The sequence below is a fragment of the Chiloscyllium plagiosum genome, unplaced genomic scaffold (genome assembly GCF_037043375.1).
Source record: "Chiloscyllium plagiosum isolate Xiang-an unplaced genomic scaffold, Cpla_swu_hap1 HiC_scaffold_11, whole genome shotgun sequence".
Taxonomy (NCBI): Eukaryota; Metazoa; Chordata; class Chondrichthyes; order Orectolobiformes; family Hemiscylliidae; genus Chiloscyllium; species Chiloscyllium plagiosum.
The window spans coordinates 58,502,482-58,522,226 of NW_028270149.1; positions in this window are offsets into that span (position 1 = coordinate 58,502,482).

Below are 19,745 nucleotides of genomic sequence, written 5' to 3' on the forward strand. Positions count from 1 at the left end.
AGTAGAGGTATATTCAACTGTGACTTTCAACAGGGAATTGGATAAGCACCTGAAAAGGGAAAGGGGAATGTAACCAGGAAATAGGGAAGGGCAGAGGATTGGGACTAATTAAAATACTCTTTCAGAGCACTGACATGTGTTTGATGGGATGAATGACTGTCTTCTGTGCTACAACCATTCTATGGTTCTGCATGGTAAGTCATGGAAACTGGCAAACACTGGAATAACACTATCTAGAGAATATGTAACAATGTAGATGAGTCGGTAACTAAGACAGATATGAGCAATACCATTGAGATAAAACAGTCTGATAGATGGTAGTACACTGGGTAGGAAGGGAGAATGAATTGACATTCAATAGATGAGTGAACTGTGTAATCGTGTTCCTTTCAAACCCATGTGGTTTCTTAGAAATTTGAATTCCTTGCCACAGAAGGCTGTGGAGGCCAGGTTACTGAGTATATTTAAGACAGAGATAGATCAGTTCTTGATTGTCAAAGGAATCAAGGGTTAGTGGGATAATTGGGTTGAGAAACCTATTAGGAGAAAGTGAGGACTGCAGATGCTGGAGATCAGAGCTGAAAATGTGTTGCTGGAAAAGCGCAGCAGGTCAGGCAGCATCCAAGGAACAGGAGAATCGACGTTTCGGGCATAAGCCCTTCTTATAATAGAAACCTATTAGCCATGAATGAATGGCAGAGCAGTCTTGATGGGCCAAATGGCCTAATTTCTGCTCCTGTGTCTTATGGTTTTATGGTATTGTGTAAATTAGGTTAACAGTTTAATGTGGGCTGTGATTCACCTGCTCATTAGATAAAGTGAAATGACTTCAGAAAATAGCCAAGCAAAGCCTTTAAAGTGATAAGAGATTGGGGTTTATTAATATTGTTTGTTGGAAAATCTAGCTTGGAAGAGACTATGGGGCTGCTTGTGTTAACGGTTGCCGACTAACCGCTTTTGGACCTGGCTTCTGTTTTGACAGAAAATGGCATTGCTGGTCAGGGAAGCACTGTAGGTTAATGAACACAAATAATTAGTAAATGAAAAAAATGAGCAGAGCTATGGATGAGCTCACGTTTATGAAAGGCAAACATGGCTGGCCAGGCGATCATTGGAACAAGATGTCTGCTGGTAACAAATGTATAGATGTGTTGAGTTGAGGCAGTGTCAGAGGTGGAAACATTGAAGAGACAGCAGTAGGCAATTTTGTGCTGAAGTGTGTTTAACATATTAAAGTTGACAATCACCTAAAAGTCTGCATTTATTTTGGACTGGAATTTCTGTGTTGTGCACAAATTGTGTGCAAAATTATACCAGTTCTAAGAAGAAGTTCTATTGAAACTGTTTTGCATATTATCAAAGAAAAGTCTATGTAATCCTTAAAGCTTTGATACATGGTTAGGAATATGGGATCTTAAATGTTTATTGTCCCCCGGCCCACTCCCTCAAGTTCTTGATTGATGCACTTTCTAGACTGGTTTACCTTGCATCTCAGCATATTATCATAGGAAGGGATTTTAATTGTCCACTAGATCCTACAGTGGACAGATTGCCCAAAGGGCCCCTGATATCTTCTTCACAATCTAAGCAATTAAATGATTTGTGTGTTGAACTAGGATTGGTAGATGTTTGGAGGCGCCTTCATCCTACAGGCAGGGATTTTACTGTTTTCTCAAATCTGCACAAATGCCAGACCAGGATTGGTCTCTTTTTGACTCCCCAGTGCGTTTTAGCTCAGTGGTGTCATGTACAATTGGCAATATCACTACTGGTGTATCTAATGGTCAAGAGTAAGGATACTATGGTAGGTTCGAGGCATTGGCGACTGGATCCCTTCATCCTTAAAGATAACAAGTTTACTCAGTTCTTTTCTACTGAATTCAGGGCTTTTTTAGACATTAATTCAGGCTTGGCCAGTAACCCATCCATTTTCTGGGAAACTGCTGAAGTCTATGTTATTTCCTATTCTGCCAGGAAGAAAATGTAAAAGAGTGAGCAGGAATGCTTGCTCGATACATGCCTGAAGGCAGCTGAAAAGGCATACTTTGATAGGGCTGCGTTGGCTAAACTGCAGAGGATCACAGCGCTTCAGTCCACACTGAATCCATGCTCACACAGACAGCTAAGAAGGAGCTTACATTTGAAAGCCAAAGGTTGTTTGAGAATGAGGATGAGCTGGGCAAGTACTTAGAGTATTTTGCCAGGAAAAGGAATGATTTAACCCATGATTCTAAAAGGATTAACATGCATTTCAGAAATTTTATTCTGAACTATACCAGTCTGAAAATTGTGAGCATGGAGTCTTTTTTTAAGAATTTGTCCTTCCCGGGAATGACCCCTGAGCAAGATTCTCTCCTTAATGTCCCATTGTCAGTGCAAGAGGTCAGGAATCTGTGAGACAGCTTCAGAATGGAAAGGCACTTGGTCCTGATGGACTTCCCAGTGAGTTTTATAAGGAATGTATAAGTATACATTCAGGACCAATGCTTAGTATGTTTAACGATTCACATAGCCGTGGCCTCCTCCCGCCATCTTTAAGAGAGGCAAACATCTCCCTTATCCTTAAAAAAGGAAAAGTCCCAGAGGACTCTGCTTCCTGTCGGCCCATCTCACTCCTGAATGTCAATTTCAAAACCCTATCTAAGACTTTTGCACTAAGACTAGAAATTGTGCTGCCCTCTACCATTAAGATTAGATTAGATTACTTTACAGTGTGGAAACAGGCCCTTCGGCCCAACAAGTCCACACCGACCCGCCGAAGCGCAAACCACCCATACCCCTACATTTACCCCTTACCTAATACTACGGACAATTTAGCATGGCCAATTCACCTGACTTGCACATCTTTGGACTTTGCGAGGAAACCGGAGCACCCGGAGGAAACCCACGCAGACATGGGGAGAATGTGCAAACTCCACACAGTCAGTCGCCTGAGGCAGGAGCTGAAAATGTGTTGCTGGAAAAGCGCAGCAGGTCAGGCAGCATCCAGGGAACAGGAGAATCGACGTTTCGGGCATAAGCCCTTCTTCAGGAATCCTGAAGAAGGGCTTATGCCCGAAACGTCGATTCTCCTGTTCCCTGGATTCCTGAAGAAGGGCTTATGCCCGAAACGTCGATTCTCCTGTTCCCTGGATTCCTGAAGAAGGGCTTATGCCCGAAACGTCGATTCTCCTGTTCCCTGGATGCTGCCTGACCTGCTGAGCTTTTCCAGCAACACATTTTCAGCTCTGATCTCCAGCATCTGCAGTCCTCACTTTCGCCTGAGGCAGGAATTGAATCCGGGTCTCAGGCACTGTGAGGCAGCAGCGCTTGCCACCGTGCCGCCCACGGAACATTAAGGAGGATCAGATGGGTTTTTTAAAAGGTCACAGGTCATTGAATAATGTTAGGAGGTTACTTAATATGATCTAAATATGTCAATAACAATCAGTACAGGGAGTAGTGATCGCTTTAGATGCTGAGAAGGCATTTGGCCAGGTCAAGTAGCCATATCTTTTTTTACTTTAAAGTGGTTTGGCTTGGGTGAGGTCTTTCTCAGATGGGTAAAGGTTTTATATAGTGACCCTCTTGCCACAGTCCTCACCAATGGTGTGCAGTCAAGCAATTTCGATATCCTTAGGGGCAGTCGACAGGGCTTTCCCTTATCACTGTTGCTTTTTACATTGGTGATTGAACCACTGGCAGAGGCAATATGTAGGGATCCCAATATATCTTCTCCAGAAGTGGAGACAAAGTCGCATAAGAATGCATTGTATGCAGATGATGTTCTTATCTTTTTATCGAACCCAACAGTTTTGATGCCTCATCTGATAAAATGCATTAATTCGTTTGGCGGTTTTTCGTGTTACAAGATCAACTTTTCAAAATCATAGGCCATGCCCATGGGCGGAGTCTTCTGAAAATGCCTGGTCCTGAGAACGAATCACAATTTCCCTTTAGATGGTCACAGGAGGGCTTTCTCTACTTAGTTATGTTCATTTCTCCCATCTTTGATCGGCTATTGCAGGCTTATGCCCAAAACGTCGATTCTCCTGCTCCTCGGATGCTGCCTGGCCTGCTGTGTTTTTCCAGCACCACATTTTTCAACTCGGCTATTTAAAACCAATTTTGCCCATTTATTCGACAGAATTAAACATGACCTTCGAAGATGGGAGGCGGTCCTATGCGAATGCTTCCTCTGCTTTTTACTAAGCAAACATTTAGAAGACTGAACGGCTGGTATCGCAAGCGATCCTTTATTAAACTGACTAAACTGCAGCTACCCCACAGACAAGGCGGAGTGGATCTCCCAGGTCTCAAAAACTATCAACTAAGCTTGTTGCTATGTTAAGTGAATGACTGGGCCTAGGGGACCCTACTCAGTTTGGTTAGACATTGAAGCATCTCAGGCAAAATACTCCCTTACTAGCTTGCTGTCCTGGGACAAAATGAAGACAGTTAAGGAATATTGCCATAGCCCAATAGTTATTAATATTGTTAAGGTGTGGAAGGCAATGTGTCAGAGTGAGGGCTATATTGCCAAGACATCATTTTGTATGCCCATAGTTGGTATGCCGGGTTTTCAGCTGGGGATGATGGACTCAGGGTTTAAACTGTGGGCAGCTCGGGGTGTGTCTTGTGTAGGTGACCTATTTGAGGGGGATATACTGATGTCTTTTGACCGGTTGGCTTGGAAATATGAGTTGCCCATTAGGGACCACTTCCATTTTTTTCAAATGAGAAATTTCATACAAAAAGAGACCACATGTCTAACATGGATCTGACATGGAGAAGAGGGTGCTGAGTGCTGAGAACACACTTGCTGTCAGTAATATTGATCATCTATTGGGAGAGGGTCCCTTGGACAAGTCCAAATGGCTGCGTAAGGTGTGGGAGAGGGAGCTGGACATTGAGATCTCTTCTGAAGTATGGGAGGATATTTGGGAAAATGCAAGAAGGATCTTGATTTGCAACAAGACCCATGCCTTGCAATTGAAAATTCTTCACAAGGTGCACTTGGCTTTCAAAATTTAAAGTGGGAGTATCTCCAATGTCTCCTAAATGCAAAATGAGTATAGGTATGCTCAGTTATTGTCTATGGTCCTGCCACAGGCTGCAGGCATACTGGAGCGATGTGGTAGGTGAGATAGCGAGAGTCTTAGGGATGGAGGTGGAGATGGACCCGGTATCTCTTCTTCTTGGTTTTGTTAACCCACTTCCATTAGATGAGCTCAAAAAAAAGCTTTTCAGTATCCTCACTTTTTGTGCAAGAAAGAGCATTCTGTTAAGTTGGTGTCTGAAAAACCCCTGAGGCTCTTGGGCTGGTGTAAGCTAGTCATGGAGAACATTCCCTTGGACTTTCTTACATGTATGATGCACAATAAAACTGAGACTTTTTATAAGTGGTGGCAGCCCTTTATGGACTACTTGGGTACAGATTTGTCTGCCATCCTAATTAGGGCTTTTATATAGCCATGACAATTCTATTTAAAGAGTCTGGTATCCAGGGAGGATGAACTACCAACACATGAACATGTATAAATTTATGGTCTCGATGGTCAAGGGCTATTTCTATGTTTCCTTGAGCTGTATTATTATTATTATTGTCTCTTTTTTTAGTTAATTACTAGTTACTATTTATTTATGTAATTTGTGGGTTTCTTTTTATTGTTTTGAATTGTTTTATTTTGTATTTGTTGTAATATTCAAAACACTTTTTTAAAAAAAGAAATAACTTTCATGAATCAGTAAGGTCATTTAGAACTTTGTCTTTAAAATGTACTCATTATAATATAACAGTGATAACTTCGAGTAGTTTGGGAAAGTTACTGAAGTATTGTACATTTAAATTTTTACACCAAAGGGATGGAGATGAAAAGTTATATCATCATGTGAAATCCACGTATTGATTTTCCACTGCTGCGTAACATGTGCAATAAATTTGATTTGTATGATGTATTTGTAAGAGTCAAAGAGTGCTTACTCTTTGGTTAGCTGAAGACTAAAATAACATAAGAGGACACATGTCATTTATTGGAAGGAAATTAGAGTAATAAAGGAACTTTGTTGGGTCCCTAGATAACATCGCATTACTAGGTATTATGCATATAATGTTACAGATATGTTTAATGGCTTACATACAGGAGTAATGCCTGGTTTTGAGCACAGCAGAAATATTCAGCAAAGTCTTAAGATTATAGCAACTGTTTATTTGCAGTAGAATATAGAATGGGCATTACACAAAATATTGTTTCTATTCATATATAACATCATCTTGATCACTGACCTTGAGTGATGCCACAGAAAATCTGTTGGTAATACAGGATTAATTTACACATTGAACTAAGTCATGTAGGGAATTTCATTTCAATGTAGCCTCACTGAATCAAATTACACATTCCAGGCAAAGTGTTGGGTCCAGCGTTGTCCTTTCATTTCCTGACAATGCATGCCTTTTTAATTATATTTTGACAGTGTCAATCAAAACACCAAATTTTTAATATCATGCAAATACAAAACTCAGAGTGATAGATAGCAGAACCTTGTTATAAATTCAGATGCTTCTAAACTGGAGCTTGAAACCAGTACAATCCAATATGTAAAGTCACCTGACTGAGTAACGAGTTAAAATTCACACAACACCAGGTTATAATCCAACAGGTTTGCCTCAAAAACCTCCTCCTCTGCTTTTGGTTGCACTTCAGTCCCACGCTCCTGATCTTCGGGCACCCGGTATGGAGAAGGGAGGGCAGGTCTGAAGACCTCATCGTGGGTCTGCTCCTGGGCCTGGCCAAACTGGCCATAAACAGGTCCAGGCAGCGGGCTGTAGAGGGGGTCGTTAGGGCCGACTGCCTGCCCCTCTTCTGTGGTTACATTAGAGCCCGGGTGTCCTTGGAGAAGGAGCACGCAGTGTCCACCAACACCCTGGAGTTGTTCAGGGAGAGGTGGGCACCACAGGGAGTGGAGTGCATTATTTCCCCCTCCAACTCTATTTTGATTTAATCCCTGCCCTCCTCTTCACTGTTTGATCATACAACATTGCCCTTTGATGTGAAGGGCTCTGCTTGTCACTGGCCACTCGGGTGTTTCCTTTCTTCCTGGTGGTGGAAACTGAATAAAGATTCATGCACCTTGTGTCTCTCACTGTGTCTCACACCTGCACACACACAACATGGGTGCTAGGGAAAAATAAGCACTAACGCAGTTAGGCAGGAGTGTGGGGGTTAAAAAAAGAAAAAAAATCCAACTGGTTTACAGTATTTGGAAGCACTAGCTTTCAGAGCGCTGCTCCTTCATCAGGTGGTTGTGGAGTATAAGGTTGTAAGACAGAATTTATAGCAAAAATTAACAGTGTGATGCAACTGAAATTATACATTGAAAAAGACCTGGATTGTTTGTTGAGTCTCTCAACTTTTAGAATTACCATGTTGGTTTCAGTTCTTTCATATGTAATTCCCAGAACTTTTTAAAAAAGTTACATCCTCACATGAACTTTAACAATAGGTGCCACGTCGACTGTTAATGCATTGAAGGTGTGAGGTGCCCCGTGAGAGCCGTCTGTGCCTCAATGTTCACACTGGGTTTTTTTCTAAAATAGTGATTTACAGAATCTTACATCGATTCATGCAGTTTTTGAGCAAAAAAAAATATAATTCTGCAGGTACAAATTCACCCTGCAAACTTATATGTAGTGTGTGCATGGATGTGTGTGTCGGGGGGAGACTATGAGTGTCTGTGAGAGTGTGTGGATGTGTATGTGTGTGAGTGTGAGTGTAAAAGGGTATAAGTCTCTGAGAGGGTGTGTGTGGGGGTGTGTGTATGTGTGAGCATATGAGAGACAGCATATGAGAGAGAGAGAGACTGAGTAAAAGTTGAAATGAAAACCAAAAATGAAGAAAGTTAAAAATCACACAACACCAGCTTATAGTCCAACGGGTTTAATTGGAAGCACACTAGCTTTCGGATCGACGCTCCTTCATCAGATGATTGTGGAGCACCTGATGAAGGAGCGTCGCTCCGAAAGCTAGTGTGCTTCCAATTAAACCTGTTGGACTATAAGTTGGTGTTGTGTGATTTTTAACTTTGTGCATTTCAGTCCAACACCGGCATCTCCAAATCAAAAATGAAGAACATGTTCAGCAGGTCTGGTGCGTATTTAGAGAGAGAGGCAGTTCTAAGTAAAAGTCTTCGGACTCGAAAAGTTAACTCTGTTTTTCTCCACAGTTGCTGCCAAACCTGCTGAGCTTCTCTTGCATTCCCTGTTTTATTTCAGATTTCCAGCATATGCAGTATTTTATCTTTATTTGAGCAACAATTAAACTTGGATCTGCTTTAGCCAGTCAAGGGCAGCAGGAAGCAGCAGTGTTGATTTTAACCAGAAGCGACGGAAGGGTTGTCTTAAATGTCAGGGAAGGGATTCAGGTCGATCTCTTGGAAGGGTTTGGGTGTCCAGGCACAGAAAACTGTGGTTTTTGTTATGGGGCCTGGACAAACTTCAGGAGTTAAAATCAATCTCACCTCCACTTAATGAACAGAATACAGACATGTGGACTCTCGTGAATTTATCAAGAATTTATCCTTCAAAATTACTAGGAAGGAAGCTAACAGATGGGTTCAAAAGGTTTACTATTTGCCTTTTGGAAATCAAGTTAAAATGTGCTGTGGTTCATAGAATGTCAAATTACTTTGTGGAAAGAGGGTAGTCAAAGCTTTGAGGTAAGAGACAGGCTTTATCGCACTAACGCTGGACAGATTGGTTCGGAAGAGGCTCTGTGCTCAAAGTCGCCCAGCAACAGCTTCTGGACTGGAGTTGCTGTTTTTTCAACAAATCTGATTGGATCAGGTGAATAATGGAACTAGCAGATTCTGTCTCTCCTCGTAAGTAAACATGTAACCCTAAGGCAGAAGTAGCTGCAAGAACCTCTCTCTCATTTGACATATGGTGAGAACATTTGAATTTTTAACCAACTCTCGCCTGAATTTAAGACTAATGAAGTCACCAGACTCAAAATGTTAACTCTGCTTTCTTCCCACAGATGCTGCCTGGCCTGCTAAGTTTTGCCAGCAATTTCTGTATTTGTTTAAGATCTCCAGCATCTGCAGTTCTTTGTTTTATTCTGATTTGAAGATCTCATCGATACTACGGCTATTTGCATTTTGATCTCATTGGCAGGAAATCACCAGGACTTTGAGAAATTTCCCAGTTTATCCTTTGTGTTTGGACTCTTAGTCCATCCTAGCACTTTTTCCCTTTTGTTTCTTTTTTATTTAGACCACATCATCTCTGCAGAATTATACAAATATTTCTGTTATATGAATTTGAAATGTTTGAGATTAAGGGACAGTTTGATTCTGCACTGTAGCTTAGTTGTTAACCAATTTTACACTTATTATACTTACAAGTAACAAGTTATTTTGAGGTAATTAAAGAAGGCTGATTGATGTTTCTTTTATTCCCTCTAATAATTCATAAGAGAAACAAATTGATGATTTCAATGATTACATAAAACATTTACACTTTTAGAGGTGGCTTGTGGAATCTTTGGGCTTAATTACTGTATTTGTCCATAATTCTCAGACACATTTGCAGATACATAACTGCAAGCTCTTTCAGACAGATCAATTGAATCCCTAATATAATGGAAACCAACAGAGAAAAGCAAAATCACCAACTTCACTTTGACTGTATCTATACCTTGTAATAGACTTTCCTCAATGATTAATTAAGTCAAAAACAGGGGAAGGGATAGATCAGACAATGAAATGCTATATAATAAATTTTATGAATAGTAGAAATCTATTATCACATTTGAACATTTACTGTCAATTGCTATTTATGAAAAAGAGAAAAAGTTTATGAAGGGCCGTTTTGTAAGGGTTTCAGGTCACTGGAGCAGCTTGAAATCCTGTCATAGAGCTGCATTAGTATAAACACCACAGGGTTGACAGAGTTACATTGGAAGACTCACATGGGCACACGAACATGAACAGATAAAGAAAACAGTTTAGTCCTTACCTAATGCTAGTCTGAGATCTGAACTTGGTACTATCTAAGATTCTCATGCATCACAGTATTTAGTATTAATGTAGAATAATACATTGCCTTCTCCTTGAGTTTGCCTTCTCCTCAACCATGAGAAAGTGAGGACTGCAGATGCTGGAGGTCAGAGCTGAAAAATGTGTTTTTGGAAAAACGCAGCAGGTCAGGCAGCATCAAAGGAGCAGGAGAATCGATGTTTCGGGCATAAGCCCTTCTCCTCAACCAGTTTGTAAAGACCCAAAACGAATAGTCAAAGTCATACAGCATAGAAGCTGATTCATATACCCATGCTGATGCCTTTTAGATGTTGTAATTGTACCCACCTCCACACCACTTATTCTGGCAGCTTGTTCCATTCACACACCACCCTCTGCATGAAAAAGTTACCCCTCAGGTCTTTTTAAATCTTTACCCTCTCAACTTAAACCTATGCTGTCCAGTTTTGGACTCTCCCACCCTGGGAAAAATACCTTGACTATTCACCCTATCCATGCCCCTCATGATTTTATAAACTTCTACAAGGTCAACCTTCAGCCTCCGAAGCTCTAGGGAAAATATCCCCCAACCCATTCAGCCTCTCCCTTTAGCTCAAACCTTCCAGTCCCAGCAAAATTCTTGTTAATCTTTTCTGAACCCTCTCAAATTTAACAGGATCTTTCCTCTAGGAGGACAACCAGAATTGCATACAGTATTCTAAAAGTGGCCTCACCAATATTCTCTACAGCTGCAACATGACATCCCAACTCCTATACACAATGCTCTCACCAAGTGTGCCAAGTGTCTACCTGCACCTCCTACACTGTCTACCTGCAACTCCTACCCTTTCTACCTGCACCTCCTACACTGTCTACCTGCAACTCCTACTCTGACTACTTGCAACTCCTACACTGTCCACCTGCACCTCCTACACTGTCTACCTGCAACTCCTACCCTTTCTACCTGCAACTCCTACACTGTCTACCTGCAACTCCTACCCTGACTACCTGCAACTCCTACACTGTCCACCTGCAACTCCTATCCTGTCTACCTGAACTATGCACCTGCACCCCAAGGTCTCTTTGTTTGGCACCATTCTCCAAGACCCTACCATTAACTGTATAAATCCTGCCCTTACCAAAATGCAGCATATCATATTTATCTATGGATTGCCAAAAGTACATAAACAAGGGTCCCCCCTCAGACCCATAGTCTCACTTCCTGGTACACTGGCATACAAAAGACTCAACCCACTCCATCCACTCCACCCAGGAATTCCTTAACGTCAAAGACACCAAGGTAGAGGACGATGAGGTCATGGTTTCCTTCCAAGCGACGACCCTATTCACATCAATAAACATCAGCCTGGCCAAAGAAACATTGGCCTCACTGCTAGACAAACCAAGGACACAAACACTTGACAGCACCAACTCCATCATCAAAGACAGCATCCTTAAACTTGCAAACCTGTGCCTCACAACCCACTTCATCTTCAACGAAAAGGCCTGCAAACAAATCAATGGGACAACTATGGGATCACCAATGTCAGGACTCTTAGCAGAAGTAGTTATTCAGTGGTGAGAAAGAACTGCCCTTCCCATGATCTCAAGCTTTGGGTCTGCTATGTGGATGATACCTTTGTCATCACGAAACACAACAAATTAGAAGAAACCCATAAACACATAAACAACATCCTTACCGATATAAAGTTCACCAAAGAGGAAGAGAACAACAACAGACTTCCCTTCCTAAACATCAGAGTAGAAAGAAAAGCCAATGGAGAGCTGTAGACCAGTGTCTATAGGAAGGCCACACACACCGAGTAGATGCTCAACTACAGGAGCAATCATCCTAACACCCACAAACAGAGCTGCATCAGGACATTATTTAAATGAGCCACAACACACTGCAGCACCCAACAACTATGAGAAATGAAGAAAAAAACACCTATACAATATATTCAGGAATGGGTGTCGATATGTGCAGTCTGCCGATTCCTACACAACAAACTTAAACAGGAAGACACAACACACCCAGAAACTCTAGCCACACTGCCATACATCAAAGACATATTGGAGGTGACAAACAGAATACTCTGGGTCAGAGGCATCATGGTAGCCCACAAACTTACCACCACACTGAAACAGCTCCTGGTGAATTTAAAGAAACTTGTACCAACAACCAGCAGAACGAACGTCATAAACAAAATATTCTGCAAGGACTGCAACAAACACTACATTGGACAGACAGGCAAGAAACTAGCCAGCAGGATACATGAGCACCAACTAGCTACCAAAAGACATGACCAATTATCACTAGTATCCATACACATGGATGAAGAACAACACCAGTTTGACTGAGACAATACACCCATCCTGGGACAGGCTAAACAAAGATATGCACAGGAATTCTTAGAGGCCTGGCATTCAAACCAGAACTCCATTAACAAACATATCAATTTGGATCCCATTTACCAACCTCTTAGAAAAAGAACCGAGAGTGATATCACCCACCGCGTGGACCAAGACACACAAATAGCAAGCGGGACAAAACACCAGCACTTCATCAGAGGCTCACTGATGATGTTACCTAATATGGTAATGAAACATCTGAGAACAAATCTACCAGCTCAGCGAGCAAACTTACAACCTGATATTTATTTAAATTAAACTCCATCAGCCATTGCTCAGCCCATTGGCCCATCTGATCACAGTCCTGTTGTATTCTGAGATAATCATCTTCACTGCCCACCACACCACCTATTTTGGTGTCATTTGCAAACTTACTAATCATGTCCCCTAGATTGACATCCAAATCATTTACATAAATGACAAAAAGCAGCGGAGTCATCACCAATCCTTGTGGCACATCGCTAGTCACAAGCCTCCAGTTTGAAAAGTAATCCTCTGCCATGACCCTTTGTCTCCTACCTTCAAGACCATTTTGCATCCAATTAGTTAGCTTCTCCTGGATCCCAGATGACTAACCTTAATAACCAGTTTACCAGGCAGAACGTTGTCAAATCCTTTCCTGAAATCCATATAGATAACGTCTACTGCTCTGCCTTCAGCAATCTTTTTTGTCACATCTTCATAAACTCAAACAAGTTAGTAAGACATGATTTCCCATGCACAAAGCCATGTTCACCATCCCTAATCAGTCCTTGCCTTTCCAAATATTTGCTTCTCAATTTCCCCCTGACAATTATAAGACCTATAATACAAGCACAAAAAGGTAATCATCCCTTTCTTACTCCTGAGTACCACCCACATAGATTCATTAGACAATCTCCTCAGAATATCCTCCCTAAGAACAGCCATAATGTTATTGCTAACCAAAAAAGCCACTCACCACTTCTCTTGCCTCCATTTCTATCCTTCCTATAGCATCAATGTCCCAGAACATTAAGCTGCCAGTCCTGTCCATCCCTGAGCCATGTTTCTATAATAGCTATGATATCTTGGTCCCATGTTCCCAACAATGCCCTCAGTTCATCTACCTTAACTATCATGCCCTTTACATTGAAGTAAATGCAGTTTAATTTATCAGTCTGACTTTGTTCTCTGCCAAGCTCTTGACTATTTGACTTGCTCCCCTTATCTACTGTACTAGCTTCAGCCTTTTCTCTCTTCTCACTGTGTGAATCCTTTCTCCCCACACCAGTTCCTCAGCCATGCATTCATTTGCTCTATTCTCCTATTCCTCCTCTGACTAGCACATGGCACCAGTAGTAGTCCAGATATTAGAACCCTCAAGGACCTACTTTACAACCTCTGGCCTACTGTCCTTCTATCTCCAAAATTTCATCCCTTTCCTTACCAATGTCATTGGTACCTATGTGCACAATGTTGAAAATCACACAACACCAGGTTATAGTCCAATAGGTTTATTTGGAAGCACCAGCTGTTGGAGCGCTGCTCCTTCATCAGGTGATGTCTGCAGAAACATCTGTCTGTGCCCCAGATAAGAAGGTCTCCTATTACAATCGATTGCTTGGAACCTGACATACCCACATTACAGTAGAGCCAGTCATGGTGCCAGAAACCTGGCTGTCGGTGCTATACTCCCCTGAGAAGCCACCCACCACTACAGTATCCAAAACAGCATACCTGTTTGAATTGGGGTTAGCCACAGGAGACTCCTGCACTACCTGGCTACCACTCCTACCATTCCTGAAGGATAACTATCTACTCAACTGTATCTGTTATGTTGCCACCTTCTTAAAAATGCCATCCATCACATCCTTGCCCGTATAAACTCCTCATTACCTGTAACCACCATTCCAACCGATCCAAGTGGTCTGATGGGATTCACAACCACACCTCCTGCAGACATAGTCTCCAGGAACATTTAAATTCTCCCTCATCTTCCATATCTGACAGGAAGAGTTCATCACATCATTCACATGAAAGCCATTTCTGTCATTTTAACAAGCTACAGACCCACAAATTGCTGAAAAGCAGACATAACACATTTTGCTCAAAAAAGCAGCATGAGCACAATCTACAGCCCAAAACCATTGCTCTGGGATAACTTAATACCAATCCTTAATGTTAAAGTCAATCAAGGGACCGTTCTCAGTATAAACATAATTTTAAAATGCCCTCACCGTACTTACTATTATAGATTTACAAAACAAATAAGATTTACAAGTTTTGTAAGTCTTAAAATCAAACATTTGGCTGATCAGGCTCAAAAAAATTAAAGGTCTTCCTCTTCTCGTTGAGTTTCAGGAGCTCTGCAGCTGAACCTGAACCTAGGTCTGAGACCTCACACGTCAGCTATGAAAGGGCACTACTTGTTTGTTATTTCAGTGAAAGGAGAAAGTGAGGTCTGCAGACGCAGGAATCCTGAAGAAGGGCATGTGCCCGAAACGTCGAATCTCCTGTTCCCTGGATGCTGCCTGACCTGCTGTGCTGTTCCAGCAATAAAGTTTCAACTTATTTCAGTGAAACCCGACCTCCAGAGCCTTGTGCAATTTCTGAGTCTGACAGCTGTGAAACCTCACTTATTAGCTGCTTCTTAAAAATCCGATCTCCGAGCCTTATGCGATTCTTTAGTCCGTGTTGTATCATCAAAACCACACAATAAAAGAAAAGCAAGATAGTGCGTTAGAACATACTGACTTGGCTACAAGTGATGCTGATACTGTTTCATGACAGATCAAAACCCCAGACCGCCTAAAAACACATGGAACTTAAATTTCAATATGAGCTGTCTACAAAAGGACTGACAGAGAGTTAAAATAACTGGATATAAATCCAGTTGCTCCGTGGTTAGTACTGCTCCCTCACAAAGCCAGGGACCCAGGTTCGATTCCAGCCTCGGGTGACTGTGTGGAGCTTGCACATTACGTGGGTTTGCTCCGGTTTCCTCCCACAGTCCAAGATGTGCAGGTTAGGTGAACTGGCCATGCTAAATTGCCCATAGTGTTCAAGGATGTGTAGGTTAGGTGCATTAGTCAAGGGTAAATGTAAAGTAATAGGGTAGGGGAATGGGTCTGGGTGGACTTGTTGGGCCTAATGGCCTGTTTCCACACTGTAGGGATTCTATGAACTCTGGAATGTCATTTGCAGATGTCAAAGAGGCTGCAGGGTGAGAAACTACTACAAATTGAACTGTCACCGGTATGAGTATCTCAGATGTAAAATGGGAGTAAGAGTTGACAGTGGTATAGGTGAGAGTGATACTTGCATTTTCCACTTCCAAAAATACACAGGAACAGGAATTAAAAGCATCGCTCAACCCTGATCTGTGTGTATAATGACCTGATTTTCTAGCGTGAGGATTACTATGGTGAGAAGATCATACTTTGAGGACAGCCATTAAACATCCTGCAACACAGAAAGAAATGGAAAGATCTCACTCACTGAGTGCTGCCACTATTGAAATGAACCAGGACAAAAGAATTTCAAATGACCTGTGAAGCTAAGAATCTCAAAATTGACTGGTCAACAATCAAAAGTGTTGATACCAAAACTTTAATGGCCACGAGGTTTCCCTATCTACTCTTACAAGTGACTGAGAGACTGAACCATATATCTTCTAACTTTTATCATTTTTTGAGCTCATTTGTCATTTTTAATCTGTGTGTATGTGTGCATTATCATTTCTTCTTGTGATTAGTAATAAATTCTAGAAAGCTTGGTTCAATTGGCTCTTTTTAAAAAATAAATTCATTTGTTCTTGGAGAAAAGTATCCGCAAGGAAGGAATCTTTTTAAATTAATGTTGTTGTGACCAACCAAGAGGGCAGGTGAATAAAGAAGAGAGCCAGTTCATCACATGAGACTTTGACAACTTGGGATGTTCCTTCTGGAACTGAATAACTTGGAAAACTTTGCTTTCGTCTGGGATCTGGTAATAACAATATTGTGGAACTACAAGGAAGAGTCTGGATTCTGGAAGACAAATTAACTTACAAAAGGTTCTTGGGTGAGGGAAATTGAGTAAAGTCCATGATGAATGGGGACACATAATTTAAAACAATTCATAAACTGGCTAGAAAAGAGTACCGAGATTTTATTGATGTGACTTTAACAAGACCCTTAAGACAGTGAAGAAGAGTTGGCAACCCTGTATTAATACATGAGGAGGGCAAGAGGCTGAGACTTTCTTAAAGAGTTGAGCATTAAAGAATCTAAAGCAATGAAAGGGAATAGAAGTCCAGAATTATGATGTGGCCAAGGTAGTTCAAAATCTGCATTTATATTCTGTTGACAATATTGTGTCTGCTTCAAAGGAAGTACAGCAGAATGTATTGAATCCACATTAGATGAAGAGTTGTGGCTGAGGATTTTGTCTTGATTTTGTAGATTACACCAAGTAGAATTTGAAAATTGTTGAATTGTCAGTAATTAAACTGGCACGGTGACACAGTGGTTAGCACTGCTGCCTCACAGCGCCAGAGACCTGGGTTCAATTCCCGCCTCCGGCAACTGACTGTGTGGAGTTTGCACATTCTCCCCGTGTCTGCGTGGGTTTCCTCCGGGTGCTTGGTTTCCTCCCACAGTCCAAAAATGTGCAGGTTAGGTGAATTGGCCATGCTAAATTGCCCATAGTGTTAGGTGCAGTGGTAAATGTAGGGGAATGGGTCTGAGTGGGTGCGCTTTGGCAGGTTGGTGTGGACTTGTTGAACCAAAGGGCCTGTTTCCACACTGTAAGTAATCTAATCTAATCTAAACAAGTGGGCCTTTACAAAAGCATCTGGTGACACTACTGGAATTCTGTAAAAACTGTGCAGAAAAGTGAAACTCTGCAATATATAATGGAAAAAGGAGCAACTAGCATTGGGGGAAAGAACTTTTAGCGATGTTACAGGCTGGACTTTAAATCTTAATTATCACACGTAATTGGTGGTAACAAGTTAATCTATGTAAGAGTATGGTTTAGATATGTAATGATGAAGTGTGCCAAAAGGGGAGAGAACATTACTTGTACTTTACATAGTAGATTACTTATGAGGATATGTACATCTAATGGGACCTCAACTATTTCTGATAAAAATCAATAACATCAGATGAGAGGACTGAACCTTTGATGTGCAAATTTGCTGAAGACACATTTATAGGTAAGAAAATAAATTGTGAAGAGTACATTTTGAGTCTGCAACAGAGTATAGATAAGTTCAATAAGTAAGCAAAAAATGGGAAATGTAATATAATGTGTGAAAAGGTGAATTTATCCACTTTAGCAGGAACAGCAACATACTGTTTAAATGATGAGAGATTGCTGAACTCTGAGGTTCCGAAGGATCTGAGCTTCCTGGTCCATGAACCTCAGAAAAGGTTAGTGTACAAATACAGCAAATGATTAGAAAGGCAAATGAAATGTTTATTTATAATTGTTCATAATTGTAATTGCATTAGAAGCAATTCAGTAAAGATTAATTTGACTGACTCCTGGGATGAACGGGCTATTGTATGGAGAAAGATTGGACAGGCTAACCATGTATCCATTGGAGTTTAGAAGATTGAGAGATGATATTCTTGAAATATGTCAGATTGGGGACTTAACAGGGTGAGTATTGAAAAGATGATTTCCCTTTTGGAAAGGCTGGAACATAGTTTAAAAATAAGGAGTCTCCCATTTAAGATGGAGATGAAGTGTATTTTTCTCTCACAGTGTTGACTATGGGACTCTCTTTCCAAGAGAGAAATGTAGACAAGGTTATAGAACATTTTTAGGGTGGAAGTATATGGATTATTGATGAACAAGGGAACCGATGGGATAGAATATCAGGGATGAGCTGGAAGGTAGTTGAGGCACAATCAGATCTGCCATGATCTTATCAAATGAAGGAGTAAGTTCGAGAGGCTGTGTGGCATCCTACTCCTACTCATTATATCTATATTTATGCGGTAAGTTAGCTGTTAGAATGTGTAACATGTTACAAGCTGTTAAACATTATATTATACTGTTGAAAAAGACTATCACTTCAGATTGTTAACATTTGGGACTATTTATTTAGAGTACAATGGGAGATTGATGTGACCAGTTATGAATTTTATTTGACAGCGAGCCTGGCCAGCTTGGTTGCTATGGAAGGCAAAGGGAACAGAGTCAAAATATTTGCTGAGAATGTGCAAGATTCCATGTTCAATCGAAAGAAAATCTGTGCGGATATAGACTGTTAGTCTCCAAGCTCACAGGGAGGCATTAGGAGTGTCAGGTTTTATAAAAAATTATACTTTAAAGTGTGAACTTAATTTCAAGATAAACTGGTCTTTGGGATCTAAAAGATAGCTAATTATCTTTTTCTACCTGCCATACATGGCCCATATGACTCACTTTCTCGTGGAGAAGGACTTTGAGTAGGGAAGAGTGGCAAATCATTGTCATATTGGGTACAGGATTTCTTAAGATATTATTGAACATCACAGACAAAAGTTGGAGAGAGAGAGAGGGTGAATTGGAAAATAAAAATAGTTCTGCAATAGAGTCCAAAGCTGAAGAAGAGAAACTGCTAACTCTATTATTCATCATAGAGAATGACAATTGTAGCTCATACTCAGGTTGAAGGGTCTGAGTGTGTAAGAATTTAAACAAAGCTGAAAGATTCACCTAGCCTGAACTGGAGAAAAGGAATCCATGATTCTATAATTCAATGGTCTCAAGTGTAACACTCACCGTGAAAGTTAGTTCTGAAATTAGTTATCTGTCCAGAAAAGGAAAAGGGAAGCATGCCATTCAAAGTCATGAATTGTTCTGGACTCATTTTAGGAGAATGGTGTCTATTTAGGGGCAGAATAAAGTATGACTATGTGGTGGTATTATTGGTTCTGTTAAAAGGCACATGGGGAAACCTTCCATGGTTTAGAGCATCAGCTGCCTAAAGCTTTGTGTTTATTCAATTTTAATTAAGTTTGTTTATTACAGTAAAATTAGTAAAACTTTAAATCTTGTCATATGATTCTCAACAATCAGTCAATGGAAGTGCAAATATATTATTATAAGTTGGTAGTCTCCAATGCCAGCTCTTTGACTTGAGGGTCAACTATGAAGGATCCACCTCCTCTGTCAGAGTATAACTCTCTCTCTCTGCAGCCTTAGCTTCAGCTTCCATCCTGTGTTGCAAATCACTAGTTCAGATGCTTATTATAATCTTTAGTAATAGGAATTGAAGATTTACAGTCGATAATACATAAATGTGATTGAAGCACATGACAGTCTATTACAGAGCAGCATTTGAGGTCATTTTGCTTTAAGAGGTTAACAATTGAAAACATAGGATCAGAAACAGTGGGTGGGTT